At 56.5% G+C, this 13,460-nt stretch overlaps 1 long non-coding RNA gene across 1 annotated transcript; it reads right to left on the bottom strand.

The window, feature by feature from the left end:
• Positions 1-1,430: 1,430 nt before the first annotated feature.
• On the bottom strand, positions 1,431-8,936 carry LOC111090458. The gene is made up of 2 exons (XR_005371965.1): positions 8,509-8,936; positions 1,431-3,262 (listed from the first exon to the last, which is right to left on the bottom strand). It is a non-coding gene; the product is annotated as an uncharacterized LOC111090458 (long non-coding RNA).
• Positions 8,937-13,460: the final 4,524 nt, after the last annotated feature.

The following is a 13,460-nucleotide window of genomic DNA, read 5'->3' as shown; positions in this document are numbered from 1 at the left end:
ACTCAGCATCGTACCCTCCAGTTCCACCCATATTCTTGCGAACGACAAGATTTTGTCCTTTCTGACGGCCGAGTAGTGTTCCATTGTGTAGATGCATCACGTCTTCTTTACCCATCCACCTGTCAATGACACCCGGGTGGCATCTATAGAGTCTTCCAGGGCACTCTGGTCGGTTCTTGTCCTTCTACCTGAGTCCCCAGGCTGACCTCGCAGCGCCACAGACGATCCGTCCTGGTAACAATCACCCCGTAGAGGTCAGGGGTTGTCCGGGGCAAGGCCTCAGCCTCACGCCAAATTTGTGGCTGTGCTATGGGGAGGGGTCCTCCTCCTGCACACCTGCTCCCTGTCCTCTTGCCATTCTGGGCACTGGGGGCCAGAACGCAAACAGCGAGAAGTTCTTTCACGTGGCCGATCCTGCAGGTGTGGCCTGTGGACCAAGAGCTCTGATCGCTGCTGCAGTCAGGGAGGGCGTCAGGGGTGCTGCGTCCAGACTGGCACCCCCGGGGTCTGCAGGAGAGGGGCAGGTGCTGGTCTTTGTTTGCATGTGTCCCCACGCTGCAGGGACTCAGCCGGTCTGGTCCGGGGCCTCTCCCACCACGCTCTGCCCTGGTGGCCTGTAGAGTCCTGTGCAAGCATTTGGCAGGGCAGGTAGAATGGCCAGCAGCCGTGGACCGTTGCATCAGAGGGCATGCAGATTTCTTTTTAAATAAAAAATAAATCATGCTCAAAATTAAAAAAAAATCAATTTGATATTCAAAGAGCAAAAAGTGTTTTTATTTCTCTTCCTACACTCACCCTATAATTTCTTTACCTATAATTTACTCAAAATGTGGTCATGTGCTTAATACGTGGTGCTTGATAAATAATTCTCAGTTGGTTAGCTCAGAAGATGTTACAAACCTAAAGGGAGTGAGCAAGAAGAAGGCCCACAGGGAGAGTTTTCACCCCCAAATCTGGGCCCTGGGGGAATGTCAGGGGCTTCTGAGGAGGTGATGGGAAGTCATCACCTGCTTGTTGCCGCTGGACTGTCCTGGGGGCCCTGGGACACCTGCCGCCCCGACGCGCTGTACACCGAGGCCTTGTTCCGAACGCTCGCGGGCCAGAGTGTCGGAGGCCGTGACAGTGGAGGCTCCTGCCCCTCCAGCGGCTTGTGGAGGAGCCTGAGAGGGCGCTAAGGCCCTGTTAGCGCGGGGGCGGGAGGTCCAGGCTCAGCGTAGGCGGTGTTTACTGTGGCAAGAAAGGATTTCTGACAGCCTGACAGAGAGGGGGGAGCTGGGAGAGCCATCAAAAGCATATCGACTTGAAATCATTTAGCTTTTAGGAGAGAAGGCTTGCCTTATTTATAGCTCCTCCATCCCCGGGCGTGGGAGGTGGTGGGGAGCGGGGGAGGGGGCAGGCCGAGGGAAAGGAGATAGAAGGCCCAGGATTTGTTTGGCACATGCATCGCATTTGGATTTTAATTGCAAGCACCTCTCTGTGGGGTGGGTATGACTGCGTGCATTTACAAGTGAGAGAAGCAGGGTGTAGAGATGTGAGCACAGGTCAGGTGTAGCACGTTGCAAAGCCGTGGGCGCAGGTCAGGTGCAGCGCGTTGCAAAGCCGTGGGCGCAGTAGGTGCAGTGCGTTGCAAAGCTGTGGGCACAGGTCAGGTGCAGCGCATTGCAAAGACTGCCGAACTGGCATTCCAGATGCTGTGTAAGAAGGCAGGGGCATGCCCTGGGTGCAAACAGATGTCCAGAAAATGGCTCCATGAAGAGGTTATGTTCATGCCAGGGAACATCACCGGTTCCCCAAACCGTCCGCAGTGCGGGCACTCTTCCCGGGTGCTGAGTGCCAGGAGCCACCCCTCCCGCCGAGGGTAAGCCCGGGCTCCATCATAATGGCTTTGGAGAAGGACTTCTTCTGGGCTGGGGGTGCGCCGAGGGAGGCCTGGGGTGGGCAGGCGGCCGCAGGACGTGCCATCCGGGACGAGGGGATCCCAGGGTAGGCGGGCTCACTCCTGCCCGCAGGTGAGCGGTGACCGGCAGCCGTGTGCTGAGCTCCACTTCGGTTTGGAAGAAGTGCGTGGCATGTCGGGGAAAACCAACAGACACGGAGCTCAGGGTGGGCGGTGCTGGCCGCAGGGCGCCAGGGCGCCAGGCTGGGGGCGGGCAGCGCCGTTTTTCCTCCTCCAGCACTGGTCTGACGGCCCTGGGCCCAGGTGACGTGGGTCTCCCTGGAGGTTCCAACCTGGGAAAGCTTTCCTGCCCCCTCCGGGCAGGACCCGCGTGCAGGGGCGGGGTGGGGGCGGCGCGTGCGAAGTGTGCGGCACGAAGGTCATGGGGATGGCGGGTGAGGGCGGCCCGGCCGCCCCGGTCAGTGTGCACGGTCCCTCTGCCAGCCTCTCTCATCGTGAGAAACAACTAGTATTTATTCCGCGGGCTTCGGGGAATAGCCTTTGTTCCTTCTGGCCCCGGAAAGTGCCCTTAATCCAAAGTGATTGCTTTGCCGCTGACTCAGATTTATTCTTTGGTGATAGCCTCTCCTCGCGGCCTGAATCTCGGGCTCAAATTACCCGCGGCCTGTCACAGAAGGGCCATCTGTCTTTCCATTCCCGCGCCGGGAATGACATTGAGGTCTCCCTGTCCTCTGAAGCTTGTGTGCGCGCGCGTGACATTGACCTCTGTGCCTCATTTCCACCGCAGTTAAGAGGAACCATAAAAAGCACTGGGACTTTAACAAGTGGCCCGGACAGAAGGAAACAGCTCTCCCAGCCAGGGCTCGCAGGCTCCCTGCGTCTCCCTTCTCTGCCGGCCACCGGGGCCCCCCATTGCGCTGGGTCACCCCGGGGCGCGCCTGCATCCTGCATCCTGCCTGGACGGGGGCGTGAGCAGCCGGCCCCCTATTTGCTCTGCTCCTGGAGGCCCCTGGCTTCCTCAACGGGCTCACAAACCACCCGAGAGGACCACTGAGGTCGCACGGGGGAGACTCCCCGCCTCGCCCGACAGCCCCCTTCCTGGCCAGGTGTTCAGGATTTGGGGACGTCCCTCTGTCCTCCTGGTGTCCTCTCTGCCCACGTGGACCCCGTCTGCGGTGCTTTAAGTCTTGCTTCTCCATCCAGAGTGTTGGCCGCGCGGCCTCCCTCCTGTCTTCCCGGTTGTGCCTCCGGTTTTCCGCTCTGGGGGGTCATTTCAGGCAGGACACAGGGGATGAAGTGACGCCATCTCCCTGACATGAGGCATGGGCGGGAGGGCGCGCGCAGTCACACGTACGCCCGGCCGATCTGGAGTGACAAAGAGAACATCTTTGGGCTTTGTGTCTCTGTGTGACATGAGGCCTCTGCTATTTTGCACTATATAAAAAAATAAAATTTCAAATTAACTGCAGCTTAGTTGTGACTCAGCTTTTAATTGCTTGGAATTAGCACTTGATTTGCATAGTAGTTGATTTGCTAATTATCTGTGACTTTGGGGTAATCTGCTCAGCTGAGGGACAAGCCCTGATTGCGTTCAGGACAGAACGGAGCAGGATCACGAAGGATCCCACCGTGGAGAGCCCCCCCGACGCCGTGACTCAGCTTTGCCGTGTGCTCTGTCCCTCCGCCCACGTGGGAGCAAGCTGCTGGTTCCCGAAGTCCGCGCCCCGCAAGGGAGTGGCGTTACGGAAGCTTGCTGCGGGGACACGGAGCGGGGGTTGCCTGGCTGCCCCTTTCCCACCCGAGACCCCGTCCCGGCCACCCTGTTCCCCCGCAGCCCGAGATCGGTGACAGAGGAGCAAAGTGGAGTGCTCTGAGGAGCAGAAGCTTCTGGAAATCACCACTGGCGATCCACCTCACGCCCCCAGTCTTCCCTGGGCATCCATCACAGGCCGGATGCTTTCCGTCGCGGGGCCACGGCGCCCGTGAGATTGGGTCCTAGGCCTGCGGGGGAGCCAACAAGGGACACTTGGGCACGTAAATGAATGAGAAAGTACCACATGGGTGAGGGCTCAAAGGGGAAAAAGAAAAAACTCTAGTCAATAAAATAAATAAAACTGAGAAAGATCAGCTTTCTGAGCTAAGCAAAGGGAAGGAAGCAAAGAAAAAAATGGTCTAAGGTTTGGATATTTGTATGTTTTCCTGCCTTAATTGACTTTGTCAGGGATTTGAGCAGAGACCACGCTAGGTACAGGGACGGCCCGGACGCCCTCGAGGACGAGGCAAGGACAAGGCGGGAAACGCGGGCAAGCGCCGGGTCCTGGGCGCCCGGCACTGGGGCAGCATCGCGAGGTGGGCCGCAGACCCGGGCGGACGTCGGCTCCGACACCAGCAGCGGGCGCCCTGGCAGCCTGCGACTGTCCCTAGGCAGCGTGACATCGGCACGTCCTTTGGCCTTTGTCAATGATCCGTGGGGGCCCTGGGCCTCGAATAGGTGACCCTTAGGGCCTACAAAGCCCCTGGCATCTCCTCAAGTGCAGAGGCGGCTGGCGGGGGGTTTGGGTGTGGCCCCTGACATCGCCTTCGTAAGATACAAAAAAAGGAAAGAAAAGGAAAGAAAGAAGAGAAAGGTGTGAACAACTGGTCCTTAAGAGGCAGCAGGACCCTCAGCAGGTCCGGGGTCTCCCGTGGCTCTGCTGCCTCCCGGGCTCGCACATGCCTGCCCTGCGTCAGGGTTGCGGGCTCGGCCCTCGGTGTAGATGCGTCCCCACGGAGCCAGGTCCAGAAGCCTCCTCCTGAGCAGCACAGCCCTACGGACCACAGCGCGGGGCAGCCCTCCCCCGAGGTCCCTCCCCAAGGTCGCCCCGCCAAAGGGGGCCTCGGTTTGCAGGTTGGATGTGCGGACTCAGATCACACCCGGTCAGAGCCTGTGGTAGGAGCTCTGAGCGAGGGGGCTCCTTACACCACAACGGGAACAACAGATCCCCCCCCTGCCACCACTGAGTAGCCAGTCAGTCAGAGCCAAGGGGGAATCGGGAGTGCCTGTGGCCCCCAGGGGACAGTGACAGTGTCACCATGGTGGCACTGCCAACCTCCCGCCTCCAGCTAGCCTCCAACCCCAGCCCCAGCCTCCAGCCTCCAGCCTCCAGCCCTGGCCCCAGCCCCAGCCCCAGCCTCCAGCCCCAGCCCCAGCCCCAGCCTCCAGCCCCAGCCCCAGCCCCAGCCTCCAGCTCCAGCCCCAGCCCCAGCCCCAGCCTCCAGCCTCTGGCCTCCAGCTCCAGCCCCAGCCCCAGCCCCAGCCCCAGCCCCAGCCTCCAGCCCCAGCCCCAGCCTCCAGCCCCAGCCTCCGGCCTCCAGCCTCCAGCCCCAGTGGAAGTTCCCATGTGGGGGCTTTCAGCCCCAGCAGGCAGCACGTCAGAAACATCTTCGGTCCAGACAAGGGCACAGGTCGACCCAAGGATGATGGCTTGAACGGAGAACAAAGGTTCAGTTGTGCGGGACGCGTATCGGCTGCCGCGGCAGGCACAGTGTCACCTGGCCTTGTCCCCGTGTCGTGGAGGCGCACCCTGCGCGAGGGGCCGTGTGAGCCTGGACACCTGCATCTGCATCCTCCAGAATCTGCCCCGGGGCAGCTCAGGGTCAAGGTTCACCTGGCACTGAAGAGCTCCTGCCCTTGTCTGGCCGCTTGGGTCCCGGCACAGAACTCCTGACTCTGGGTTGTGGGCCCGGCGCCCTCCTGCCCTGAGATACCCCGTCCCTGCCTCCCGAGGCCCAGCCCCGGGCCGGAGGGGCCGACGCTGCAGGCTCCCACCTGTGCGGGGGCCCCCCACCCCGTGGGCACCTCACTTTTGGGCCTGGTGCAGGGAGGGCTGCGTCCTTCAGGGCCACCCGTCCAGCCCTACGTCGGCTGCACCCCTGCAGGCTCTTCTCCCCACCACGTCCACGTGTGCCTTCAGAGCCTCTGTGAGCCTGCCTGCCACCTGCCGGGGACTCCCTGACATGGTAGCCTCCCTTCGCCTCTGGCCTCCCCTGAGCCCCTGGCCTCTGACCCCACTGCCCTGGCCTCTGCCCTCCCCAGCCCCTCCTGCATTTCCAGGGTTCAGAGAACCACACTGTCTGCGCCTCAGCCCCCTCCTGCACCCCCACAGTCCAGCCCTGCCCCTCCCGGCCTGGGCTCTGCACCTGTGCCCCCGCATGACCTTCCTTGTCATTTGCCGGGGTGGGGGGAGGTTGTTGGGTGGGGCCGTTCGCCAGGTGAGGGGGGCCTCCTGAGCACTCGGCCGGTGTCTTTCCAGAGCCGGGAACCCCCTGACACCGACGGCCAGTGTGGTGGTTCCGGTGGTTCTGGGCCGTGTGCTCAGCCCTATGGACGCGTGCAGTTGCCCCTCCCTGGTCCCAGCCGGAGCCCCTGCAGGCGGGTGTCTCCAGGTGACCTGAGGGTCCTGTGGGGGCCCCCGAACATCCCTGCCCCCTTGCTCCGGGTCCGTGAGGGACATCTGCACAAAGCACGTGCTAACTCCTCCCGGGGAGGCCTCCCCAGGAGGCTTCAGTGCCCCCCAGCTACTGAAAGGATGGGGTTCAGAGAGGCCTCACCTAGCTGGGCCGCCTCCCCACCTCCCCTCTGTAACCTGACTTCCCGCGGTCACGTGCCCTCAAGCCCCGACCCCCGCGGCCCCCGCACCCCAAGGCGCCCCTTCTGCTGGCTGACGTGCTAGGCCTGCTGGGCCTTCGAGGCGCAACGCAAACGCCACCGCCTCCAAGGAGAGAGCCTGGGGTCACCAGGCAGAGGTGGCCACAGTGCAGATGGCAGTCGGCCTTGCTCTAGCATTTCGGGGCGCACGGAGACCGCGAGGCCCTCCTCTCAGGCACCTGCTGAGCCCTACGCGGCTCCTTCTTGTCTCACAGACGTCGCTCTGTCCTGGGTGAGGCCCCCTACCGGACCCCGGTGCGGGGAGCTGTGCTGCCTGCCGGGGGTCCCCACAACTCACTTGCTCCCGTCCTTGTCCTGTTCAGGCCCCCCCGGGGTTCCTTCCTGTCTCACTGGGGACATGGGTACCGTAGGCGCCCTCTCGCTCTGCGTCTGCGCCCGTAACCGCCCCCCCTGGGGGGCATTATTTGTTGTCCTTGAGCCCTGGCAGGGTCTTGTGATGTCAAACAAGAGGCCTGATGAGCCGGGGTCCGTGGGGTGCCACGGCTGGGGGTGGGCCGCGGTGCACGGCTGGGCCGGCCCCAGGGTGTGTGCATGCAGGCCACGGGTGGACGGAAACCCCTGCCCCAGGCCCCCGTTTCCTGGAAGGCGGCAGGTGTCGCCCCGTGAGCCTGGCGTCCCCACTGGGCTGGCCTCCCCGCACACTCGTAGGGAAGACGGCCCTCGCGTGTCTTGTGTGCACGTTGGCAAAATCCACGTGCTTGAGGAGAAGTTACAGCCACAGCGTCCTGGGCTTTGCTGACCGTTGGTTTCTGGCCTGCGTGGTCCGGGAGGACATCAGTTCTGTCGTGGGGGGACAGCAGTCCACGCCGGAGGGGCTTCGCCGGGTGCTGGGCCTGACGCCGGGGCCCCTCCCTGCGACCGGGTGCCGAGAGCGAGGCGGCCCTCGAGGCCGCTCCAGTCCGGATCCGCTGGTCGCATTGATTAGATTTTCCTTTGCTTTGAGCAAATGTGCGTGGTAACCTGGTTCCCCTCCCGAGTGAAACAATAATTGAAAACACAAAAGAGAGCCGCTGCCTTCGGCGGAGTTTCTCGGCCCCCAGGATTTGCCATCGATTTTCAGCGGCCTTGCCCTGCTGCGGATGGCAGACTGGAGTTCGGGAAAGGTCTTCGGTCGATACCCTCCGGCTCGCCCCGTGCCCCGTGGTGCAGTGCTCGAGCCGGGCGCCCGTGCGTGCGGGGCGGCGCTGGTGGGGCTGGCAGCCGCGTGGGCAGGAGTCACGGCCTCCCCGCCCCCCCGCGCCGCTGCCTCCCCCTCAGACAGCGCGCTTTCCCCCAGCTGTTGTGCTTCTGGGTTTCAAAACCTTCAGTTTCAAGAAGGTCATAGGATTTCTTGATTGAGAAAGACCTGAGGACATTTGTAAGTGGAATCCTTAGTTTACCAGCAATATTTTAAAAGCTGTTAAGTTTTAGGGAAAGAAAAAATCCTGAGGCGTCCATATCCTGCCTCCCTGCCTCCCTCCCTCCCTCCCCCTCTCTGTGTCTAGATAGGTTCAGGGGCGGGGGGTGCCTTGCATTCAGTACTAAGCTCCCATTTCTTTATATTTCCCAAACTCCCAGAGGATTCAGGTTAGCCGGGAAGATCAAGTCACGGATGAAGAAGCGATCATAGTAAGAAGTACCTAAGGGATAAACTGATAATCACCAACAGGAGGAATAAAAATACCTTCCAGGACTGGAGAGTTAGATGCTAAAATGGAATGATAAATATTGCTCTCGACTTTCCAGCAGGCAGATGAGAGGGATGGAAAGTGGGAGGCTGGATGAGCGAGAAATGGGGACAAATGGCTTTGGAGAGAGAGAGGGAGGGAGAGACAGAGAGGGAGGGAGGAGGTGGGGGGAGAGACAGAGAAGGAGGGCGAGAGGCTGGAGTGCCAGCCCTGGCCTGCTGCCCGGGTGCGCTCACCTGGAGGATGCGCTGCTTTAGGCAGGGGTTCCCGGGAGGGCGTCTCCTTGCACGTGGGGACACAGGCTAATTGAAGAGACCGAGGTTTCCCGTCGTGGTGGGGGCGGCAGGACCTGGCGAGGGAGCCGACACAGAGGGCAAGACAGAGCAGCGGGGCCTATCTCGGGCTGGGCTTGCGGGGAACCCGGGGGTCCTCCTGCCCGGGCGCCCCCCCTGCTGCCCCTCGGCTCCAGAGTCACCCGCCCCAACACCAGCACATCTGGCCCAGGGCTTCCCTCTCCTCCGCCACTTTCCTTCCTTCCTCTGGCTCCTTCTTTCCATCCTTGCACACACACCCCCCTTCCTGAGTCACTCCTTCCCGCTCACGCACAGGACAGCGGCTCTGGCTGGGTCATCACGCGCTATGACGTCTGCAGTCACTGGCTGTCACTGAACGCTGCGCCCGGCCCAATGCCGTGGCTTTGTACACACGACTCTATGTAATCCTCACTAATTTTAAGGATGATGTCAAGAGTATACCCACTTTTAGGGGAGAGGAACTGAAGTAAAGAGATGCTGAGTAATTACTCCCACCCTCCCCCAGAAAATCGCTGTGCGCCAGCTCGAGGGCCAGCTCCCGAACATTTGAAAGCAGCCCCTAATTTCACAGGAGAGGACTCAGGCTTCTCTCTCTCTCTGCAGGTAAGGGGCCGTTGTCTCACGCCGGCCTGGTTTGCCCCACGTGTTCTCTGGCCCGATCCTGGATAATCACCATCTGATGATCCCCCGTCCCCCCACCTGGCTTTGACTACCCAGTGCTAGGAGGGGTCGGTGTTCCTGAGCCCGTGGCTGCACGGTGGCGGGGCGGGGGGGGGGGAGGTTTGAGGATCTGGACGGAACACAAGTCTGGTTAGAAAGTGGGGGAAGCTTCTGAACAGGCAACTAAAATATCCACTGCACAAACCGAGACATTTACTGAATGGAGCTTACTGCAGCTTGAGAAAGCTGGCGACGCTCCCTTTCCCACACCCCATTGCCATAGTGGAGCGCTCGTGGGAATCCATACTTTCAGACTTACCCTCTGCATTTTATTTCCAGTGCATGGTTGCACCAAAATTGGTGGAGGCAAGTAGAGATCACCGGAAGAGATAGGTACAGGCAGGAGTAACGCGGACCCAGGGACCGTACGTTCCTCAAAGCTTCCTGGGGGGATGCTGTGGTTCCTGCTGGTCAGACACCTGTTCTAGGTGTTCCACACCTGCACATTGGCTGGAAGCAAGAGCCTTCTTCCAAATAGCCTTGGAAATGAAATAAACCTTAGTTAACGTAAAGCAGGTCTGGTCACAGCTGTCTGAATATTTAGAGGAGGAATAAGGAAAAACACAGTTTTCCTAGAGTGCAGGAGGACCCAGGAAGCCTGCCTTTGCAGGTGAGTGTTAAAGCGTGTGAGTCAACATCTGGAATAGCAAGTACCCATGGTATTTATTATGATTGCCTAGTGTTTGATGTTGCCTCTTTTTTTTTTTTTTTTTTTTCAGCTTTTGTGGCCCTTTGTACCCACCTAGAGCACCGTAAGAAACTATTTGGTTGGAATCTCAGGAGATTTTATAGTTGGCAGTTTTAATGGTTCTCAAAATTTAGGATCACCTTGAGGCCTTATTGAAATAGGGACTCTGGGTCCTACACCTAGAGTTAGGATTCAGTAGGTCAAGGCTCATGCTTGAGAATTTGCATCTCTAACAAGTTCCCAGGTGATGCTGGTGGGCTGGCCACTGGAGCACACTTTCAGAAACACGTGTGGAGTGTGGAGTTCTGGAGCACACTTTCAGAAACACCAGCACGATCGTTCCATGGGTATCAGCTGGCGTTCTGGGCCAAATGTAACTCAAAGAAAATTTCAGAAAGATACTACAAACACAAATGTTAAAAAATCTTATTGGTTCTTCTGCTGTTTCTGCTTCTTTCTATCATCTTCAGAACTCAGGGGCCAAGGGTTCAGGGGAAGAGGTTTTCACTTTTCTTTGTTTTGTTTTAAAATTTTCTTGTCCAGAGGCTTCCTGACTGTTGATGCTCAAGATTTACAAAATACCCGATGAATCAACCATTGTGTTTTGAAGATTCCTGGTTCCCTAAATATTGTATATCATTGGTATTTCTTCTCAAAGCTTTATAGGAAAGAGCAAAGTATCCTGAGCAGTGGGGGGTAGTGGCAGTTTTATGGACAGAGTGGAGAGAGAGTGGCCACTGGAAATCCTGCTGAATGCCCGGGGATAGGAAAGGGAAGACGAAAACAGCTTTCCATTCCCATGACATCACTTCCAACCCTGCTTCTCATTTTATTCTCAACTGTGGTAAAATAAATACAATGTGAAGTCACCATTTGAGCCACTTTCCGAGTGTACGGTTCAGTAGTATTGAGTGTATTCACATTGTTGTGCAACCACCTCCCGGACTTTTTCATCCTGCAGAACTGAGACTCTGTCCCCGTGAACAGTAGCTTCCCATCCTCTCCCCAGGGCCCTGGCAACCTCTGCTCTATCTGTGTCCCTGTGGGTCTGACGACTCTTCATATGAGTGGAATTGTGTGCGTTTGTCTTTTTGCGACTGACGTATCTCACTTAGTATCGTGTCCCCAGGGTTCGTCCATGTCGTAGCATTACTGTTGAAGGCTGAATGATAGTCCATTGGATGGATGGGCCACATTTTGCTCATCCACTGCCTTGTTGATGGACGCTGATGTGGTGTCCACCTTTTGCTTATTGTAACTGCTATGAACACAGGTATACAAATGTCTTTGAGACCCTGTTTTTAATTCTTTTGGGCACATACCCCAAAGTGGGATTGCTGGGTCATCTAGTTCTTTGATTTTTAATTTTCTGAGGAACTGATATACTGTTTGTTACGCCTGTGCATTTTATATTCTTAGCAATAGCGTATTTTCTCCAGATCCTTGCCAATACCTGTTTCTTTTCTCCTTCCGTCCCTCCCTCCTTCCCTCCCTCCCTCCCTCCCTCTTTCCCTCTCCTCCTTCTTTCTTCTTTCTTTCTTTCTTTCTTTCTTTCTTTCTTTCTTTCTTTCTTTCTTTCTTTCTTTCTTTCTTTTCTTTCTTCATTCTTTCTCTCTCTTTCTCTTTCCTCCTCCTCCTTCTTCTTCTTTTTAAAAATTTTTGGGGTAGTAGTCACCTTAATGGGTGTGAGTTGGTGTCTCATTGTAGCTTTGATTTGCATTGGCTAATGATTAGTGATGTTGAGTATCCTCTCGTGACCTTATAGTCCATCTGTATGTCTTCTTTGGAGAAATGTCTGTTCAAGTCTTCTGTCCATTTTTAAATACATTTTGTTGCTGCTTTTGTTGATTTGTAGGAGTTTTTTATGGATGCTAAACCAGCCCCGTTTTGAATACTAACATTCCAGACTGGTGCCCTGAGGCCCTGTTTACTGTCATTGCACAGCTGTGTTGCCTTTATCCAGGGGTCTCAACTGCGGGTGATTTTGTGCCCAGAGGGATTTGGCAATGTCTAAGCACATCTCTGGTTGTCATAACTGGGTACGAGTGCTATTTGAACATCCTATAATACCCACAAAAGCCCCACAACAAAGAACTATCAGGCTCAGCATGGTAAAGTGCCAAGGTTGAGTAACCTCCTAAAAGCAAGCCACCTGTCCTCTTGAGGATTCTGTTTCCTCACTGTGCAGTGGGAGGGTTGGACTACATGACCTTGAAGGTACACTACTATTTCAGTCTCTCATGTATTCACTTTCTTTCATCTGCCATCAATTAAAAAAAAAAAAAAAAAACCTTGAAAGGTCCTCCTAGGTCTGTGATGGGCATTTATACCATCTCAAATCCACTCCACCCACACGAGCTCCACCAATTTGTGGAGCTGATGGACCACACTGGCAGGCAGCTGGCATGGGACGGATGGAGGGACAGTAAAAAGTGCCCTGGCCACTTGCCCTTTGGCTCTGCCTTGAAGGGACCAGAGCTATGTGATAGGGACAGCAGTGGGCTTGGAGTCACGGGGACTCAGATTTGAACCCTTGATGACCGAACACCCCTGGGACAAGTATGCTTTTCACCCATCATTCATTCTTCAGCTAACACCACTTAGACTTGTGGGAGCTGAGGCATGAATGAGTCTGGGGCTCCCCCTTGAAGTCTTGAGCAATCCCTCCAACCTCTGAGTGCCAGCGTCTCGTCCTGGAGATGGAGAGTAATAGCAGTTCAGAAGATGATGCAGGAAGTCCCTGAATAGCGCTGGGGACACCATGGGCGCTCGCTAATGGTTATTGAGTGAAGGAGTGAAAGCCTCTCCTCTGAGAGTCTTCTGCAGTTAAAAAAAAAAATCCAGTTATTTTATGGATTCTGGAAATCTGGTAATGATCCCAATACACAGAAATTCTATTTTATTCTTCATTCTGCTCTCTACCTGCTGGTCCACATACGGAGAACGACCCCTAAGAATTGTAAATTCCTTTGCAAAGCTTTCAGTCTGGAAATTCTAATCTGAAGGGGGACTGTGAGCATATTACATTATTGTTTGCGGGCACTGAAAACATAGGTCCTGTGTGTCCTGTTTGGCATGTCCGTGGTGGTTTCTTGGCACAGATGCGTCCCCAGCACTGGGAGTTCAGTGTGGCTGGAATTGAATCCTAACCTGGTGCCAACCCTCTGCTCCTCATTATTAGCAGCCCCGTCAGAGGCTGTCAACGCTCACAAAGATATGTGGTCAGGGAAAAGCTCCTTTTCATTTAGAGAAAATTCCTTCAAGACTTTTCTCAAATTGTTTCTTTCCCGAGTGGCTAGAATGTGGTTATTCATTTAAATATTTACCGTGGGGAAAATCCCCCACCAACTGCAGGATCTCATGTGCTGTGGGATCTGAGACTCACGCAGTCTCCTCTACAATTTGGAATTACCTTTGAAAACCCTCGCAAAATAGGAAGCTGATGAAGCATCCATCTTTGACAGAT

The sequence above is a fragment of the Canis lupus genome, chromosome 17 (genome assembly GCF_011100685.1).
Source record: "Canis lupus familiaris isolate Mischka breed German Shepherd chromosome 17, alternate assembly UU_Cfam_GSD_1.0, whole genome shotgun sequence".
Lineage (NCBI taxonomy): Eukaryota > Metazoa > Chordata > Mammalia > Carnivora > Canidae > Canis > Canis lupus.
The sequence above is the reverse complement of the archived record's forward strand: the minus strand, read 5'-3'. Positions and strand labels throughout refer to the sequence as shown.